This window comes from Orycteropus afer, unplaced genomic scaffold (assembly GCF_000298275.1).
Source record: "Orycteropus afer afer isolate SDZICR_OR568_19922 unplaced genomic scaffold, OryAfe1.0 scaffold00001, whole genome shotgun sequence".
In the NCBI taxonomy this organism is placed as follows: Eukaryota; Metazoa; Chordata; class Mammalia; order Tubulidentata; family Orycteropodidae; genus Orycteropus; species Orycteropus afer.
Window position 1 is genome coordinate 21,268,588 of NW_006921588.1, and position 6,326 is coordinate 21,274,913.

Here is a 6,326-nt window from a genome sequence, read left to right on the forward strand (position 1 = left end):
TTAGCCATAATCAAATACCTTGAGGGAAGGAGTTGCTAGGCCTGTGATATAAGGACCATAGTCTCGGGGGATATCAAGATCAACTGAAATAAAATAGCCCACAGATAATGTTCCAAATCCTGCTTTGGTGAGTGGTAACGTAAAAGACTTTTAAAACTTTGGGGTCTTTTTTTTAAAAAAAAAAAAATTTATTGTGATTTGGGTGAAAGTTTACAGAGCAAATTCACTTACAGCATCTCACATACACTTTGTCACATGAAAAACTTTAGGGTCTTAAAAGCTTGTGAGCAGCCATCTAAGCTTCAACTGCTTATTGTCTCTCCCTATCTGGAGCAAAGAAGAGTGAAGAAAATTAAAGACACATAGAAACAATTAGTATGAAGGACTAAAGGACCATGCAAACCTTAGCCTCCTTGACCCTGAGACCAGAAAAACTAGATGGTGCTCAGCTACCACTGCCAACCATGCCAAAAGGGATCACAATAAATAGTACTGGATAGAGTGAGAGAAAAATGTAGAACAAAACTCAAAATAATAAAAAAGACCAGGCTTCCTGATCTGATAGAGACTGATGGAACCCCTGAGACTGTAGCCCTTAGACATCCTTCAGGCCTACTGAACTCACCCACATAGCTCAACTTTCAGGCAGACAACTGATAGGCCTATAAGGTGAACGGTAACACCAGCAAGGTACACACTCCTTAGAACAACCAGCCATATGAGACAAAAGGGCAGCATTTGCCCAGAGGTGAAGCTCAGAAGGCAGAAAGGGACAGGAAAGAAGGACAAATGGAAACAGTAACCACAGGGAGGAAGTGGGAAGAGTGCTGTTACACTGTGGGGATTGCAATCAATGTCACAAATCAAAATGTGTATGAATTGTTGAGTGGAAAACCAATTTGCTATGTAAACATTCACCCAAATCACATCAAAAGTAAACCAAACTCACTGCTATCAAGTGGATCCCAACTCATAGTGACCCCTCCTCGGGTTTCCAAGGCAGTATCCCTATGGAAGTAGATTGCCCAGTCTTCCTTCTGAGGAGAAGTGCTGGGTTTGAACCGCCAGCCTTCTGCTTAGCAGTCACACATACACACACAAAGAAAGAAAGAAAGAAAGAAAATAAAAAAACAGACAAAGAGGAAAGCAAAAAAAGAAAAAAAGAAGACAAATAGAGGAAAGACAGGAACCAAAGCAAGTGGTAAGAGAGCTTCCAAAGGAAAGGTGAAAGTCAATCCAAAAGAAGAAAAATGGCACTTTCGACCAAAACAATGAGAGTGTAGAATCCTGTCATCAATTGCTTAGAAAAGAAAGACACTTGAGCAGGGAGGTGTTTTACAAAGGAGAGAAGGAAGGAGTGGGAGCCCTAAAAAATAATGTTCGTAGCTATCCTTTACATCTGTCTCTGCAGGGAAGACGGGGGAAACTAGAGAAGAAAATGAGTGCAGGAAAAATTGCCCTGCAGAGCAGGTAAGAGGAGGTTGTTCAGATTTATGGATTTTATTAAGCCAGTTTTCTGAATCACTCTGCTATAAAGGAAAATAGCTTCTGCCGGCTATCTCCCCTCCTTCAGGTGAGGAACCAAGGGTGGGTGGGGCCGAGGACCGACCCTGGTCTGCCCAAACATCATGCATCTGCAGCTCCTGGAGCACCGCAGGTGTTTCTGAGTAGTGCACCACATCACGTTTATATTACAAACGGGAATTGAAAATCAGTCTGTGTGAGGCAGAGATGAGTCCACATCTGTTATCCTCCCCAACAATAAATAAATCGCCAGACACACGAATGCCAGTCCATCTAGAGCAAAATTTTAAAGCATGTGCTTTATGATAAAACTGGACCCAGGGTCTGACCGAGACTGCAGGCAGCTACAAGCACTGTCGCTACCCTGAACGTTGATGCTGCATATTGATAAGGGGAACGTAATTTATAGCACAAACCCTACGGCTTCCACTAAGGTTGAGTTTTCCTCTCATTTTCTTGCCTTTTTATTGGCTTCACTGCACGGTTGCCAATAGCAACATCCACTGGTAGCAAGGAGAGTTCAACACCATTGCAATCTGCCATACAGCGGAGCCCTGACAATGTCAACCATCAATCAAGTAGCTGTTTGTAATTGCCTCCATCTATTTCTCCTGTCTCAAGGTATCTTTCCTATTGTGGGTCAAAATTCAGAAACTGCTGACTAATGCCATGGGGCTGCTCCTGCACAACCATGAAGCAGTGGGAATGGGGGGTAACAGGCTCCCTAGTAACAACAGTGCTGGGGTTAGAGGTTGAACTCTTGGGAGCTTGTGGTATTTTTAATCCCTTTTCTAAATAATTTATAATTTCCTAAGAATGTGAGGCATGTGTAGTTAGTCGTATATTATTCTTTCCAAAAATAGTGGAAGAGAGATTTTCCCCATTCCTGATTATTAATGTATATTTCCTATTGGAGGAAGACATTTGAAATATGATCCTGCTTAGAAAACAACGCCAAACTGACCAGGTTATGTGTGCTTCCTCAGATCTCTTGGCATTAAAGGTTGAAATGGTGTCATCCTACTTTCTCTAAGAGATGCATTTTTTCAGATATTTATTCTTATTAGTCCGTGTGTAGATAATACTTATACAACCTGCAAGGTAGCCATCAATCCTCAGGGAGTAGAGACAGCTGGTACACTATAAGGGCACCATTCAGTACACAGGAGACCAGGACTCTAACCCTGGCTTGGCCACCAGCAGGACCTGTAATCTTGGGACTCCCCAAGCCTCAGATTTCCCATCTGTTAAATTAAATCATTGACTTTTATTCAGTTAATTTCCATACCAAAGGATCAACCTGTGTTTAACTTAAAAACTTTTCAAGTAATTTTTTTTTTTTACACTTTTCAAATAAAATAACGGCAGTCCTAAAGAGCTCATCTTCTCACTGAATACAAAGTAAAAAGTTATATATATGGAGTACATGTAACCACCTTACCACAATTAAGTTTTCATCTGCCTCTAGTGATTGTGAAAGATTTGGTCATCAATAAAAATTTTAGAAAACATCCTTTTATTGCACAAATGACGAATTTGGATTGCCATAGCATAGCTATCCCATCAATGGTAGTCCACAGAAGTAAATTTATAAAGTGAGTCAAGAGAAGTTACTTCATGTGCACTCTCTCTGTTCCTGAAATCTGAGATGTCTGTGTATTCCTGGGTATTTTATATCTGCAAACACTTGGGTTAGAAATAATCTTTAAACTTTTGTTAATGTACTAAGAATATTATCTAATATTAATACCACAGAATTCAGTTGCTTTTCTTCTTGTAACAAAGTTTATCATACTTTATCCACTTAGCTTAGGTCATTAAACAGTCTGCTCAATTTACTTTGTGGTACAATTATTTTTAAATCAATTTCTCTACTGACTCTTATGAACTGCCGAACGATAAACCATGTCATCGCCAGTAATAGTATGAAACAGTTTCTCTCAATCAGGACAGAAATCTACACATATGAAGAGAAGATTTCAATTAAAAAAAAAAAAAAAAAAGCTTTTGCAGGGAGCGGGAGGAAGACAACTCAAAAAGGATAAATTAAAGCAACAAAACAAGCTCTGTAATGACGTTTCATTATTGGCTTCAGAATAAGTCACTGAAAACACATGGCTCATTCTGCCAAGTGTTATAAAAAAGAACCCCCAAAACTCAGACGTACCAGGAAATTTAAAGGTGGAGTCTGGCTACAAGAAGGACAAAATTTCCTAAGCTTCATAAACGAATAATAAAAGAATAAAATACATAGATGACAGAAATCAAATGAGGTGTATCTGGAAAATTTCACGATGTGCATTTCGATTTAGCAGTGCCTGATATCGCTCACATTGTTACAGTACCTTTTCCTCAGCTAGTAATTTTGGGTTGCACACCTTTTCTGACTTAATCATCAGTATTCTTGCATGTTTAGTACATCACTCAGCAGTGCTGAAGATAAGTTATTTATCATGTAGCATAACTGTAGCATGCCTTTGAATGTATTTATTGGTATAGAAATAATCTGTTTACTAAGTAAATGTGTTTGCTGTGGAAAATGTGCTATTCAAGGCCATCATTTATCTCTGTGTTCATTTTGTGTATATATATGTGTGTAGTATTAGTATCTCAATTTTTCTTTTGCTTTAGTTTAGATCAGATCATATTTAGACGAGTTTTTTAAAAAAAGCATAATGTGGAAATAAAAGGTAAAGTTTTGTTGCGTGTCACTCCCTAGGGGGAGAATTGCTTTTGCCGTTTTATTTTAATGTACGGTCATGTGAAGGAGAGCCCTACTGATTTGCTTCCTAATTATTACTGTTTTACACAAAAGAAGGGGAAAATGTCTTCAATTCAGCTGGATGAAGTCATTCTCTTTGTGTACATTTCCCAGGCTGATGTTTCATTGTAAGAATACTACATTACAGACCATTTCACAAGCAGCTAATCCATATTTTTGAAGCAATCTGCTTTTAGACACCTAAATTTCTTTCTTTCTTTGTTTTTTAATAAAATGCTTAAAACTTAACCGAAGTCCCAGAATAATTATTCCTTATTTCTCCTAAGCATGGTAATTTAAAGACTGGAAGAAGAAAGCATGCATCAGGATACCCTCAATTTAAACTCTGACCATCAGTTTAATCCATTCCCCTTGTCTTGGTCTGTGATGTGTGCCTGTGCGGGAGGGATACTGGGACAGCCCTGTCCATATAGAATTTTAAAGATGAAGAAAAAGGTTCCTAGAATTATTGAAGTTTTTCTGGAGGTAGAAGAGTCTGCAGCCCGATGCCAGCTTCCTGTGGCCGTTAAAGATTGCTCAAATTTGCATGGGCAATTACACAGGGGGATCGCATGAATGCAGGGCCGCCAGCCACACTGACGCCATACAATTACACAACGGCTCCGGTGCTTAAACTTTAAAATTCTTACACCATTGTGGCTGTTCTATTAGAACAAACTGCAGCAAATGATCCAAAGCCAATTCAAATGACTGGAGAGGAGGAGCCCAGGGGGAGTGAGGGAAGAGGTGCAGTGTGGCCCACTACTGGCCAACAAAGGCAGTCACCAGCTGCCACGTGCTTGGTTGCTGCAACCATCGGCTTCTTTGTGCTTTGCAGTGGAGCTTTTAAAGTGAGGCCAACAATAAGGATCACCTAATTCACAGAAGGGCTGTGAGGATTAATGAGGGAAGTTAGGCAAACCAGGCCCTAGTCCTGGTACTCAAAGTACTGCATAAACATAGGGGCTTAGAGTGGCTCTTTTGTTTGAATGGTTGGTTGATTTTTTAAATGGCAGTATCCGCAGTTATGTCTTCTCTGCTAATTCCTTTTATAAACCATAATGCTATAGTGCTCTCCCTAATAAATTTAGGTAATAACATTATAACATCCAAAATGGAAGCTAGTTGATCAAAAGCAAGGTCTATTCAAGAAGGAAATATACTATTAATTCAAATATAATAAAGCTGGAACTACCAGCAAAAGGAAATTAAGTTGATCATGAGGTTAAATTTCTTACCATCAGAACACAAAAGTTCTCAAGTGCTGATTTAGTGTTAAGTCTTTCCAAAATCTTAAAAGATTGAACAGATGCTCCTAAAAGTCAGTTAACTACATTACCAATTTGACATTAATTTATTTTAGTCTTCTCCGTTTATGGAGGGGGGTTAAGAGTGAACTGAACCTCCTAAACTGGCCATCCTGAAGAAAATGGGCTGGGATGAAACAGGAGAGAGAAACAACCAGAAAATGTATTTGCAGAAGATCTTGCTTTATTAAGAAAGACATCTGACCACAACTGTGGTTGAGATGCTCATAAATGATCAAAGTTCAACAATAGGAAGTGGTTATATTTACAAGATAGGAAGTGATTATATTTACAAGAAAAATGAGAAAACAATCCTTTCAATTAGTTATAAAACAGAATGCCAAATAGATTACAGTTGGGATTTGATCATCTCATATTTTCACAGGTAGAAACATAAGCATATTAAGAACTAAATATCATGCTTTTACTTCCTTTATATTTTGCCTGAATGGAAGTCTTCTGCATGGCACATGGGCCCCCACTTCTGCAGCAAAATCCGTCGAGTCTAAAACCATTTTTTCATAGCCTAATTCTTTTCCACTAGTCACTAAATCACTTGATTGCAACCACCAAATGCTTTCCTTTTACTTGGAATGGTATGATACCCTTACATTTTGATATATATTTCAGCTTTTCAAGACTCTATTGGAAACAAAATGATCCTTTATGGCATTTTATAATATTCCACCTCATATATTGCTTAACAGAATTTCTATCATTAATTAAAGGGCTTT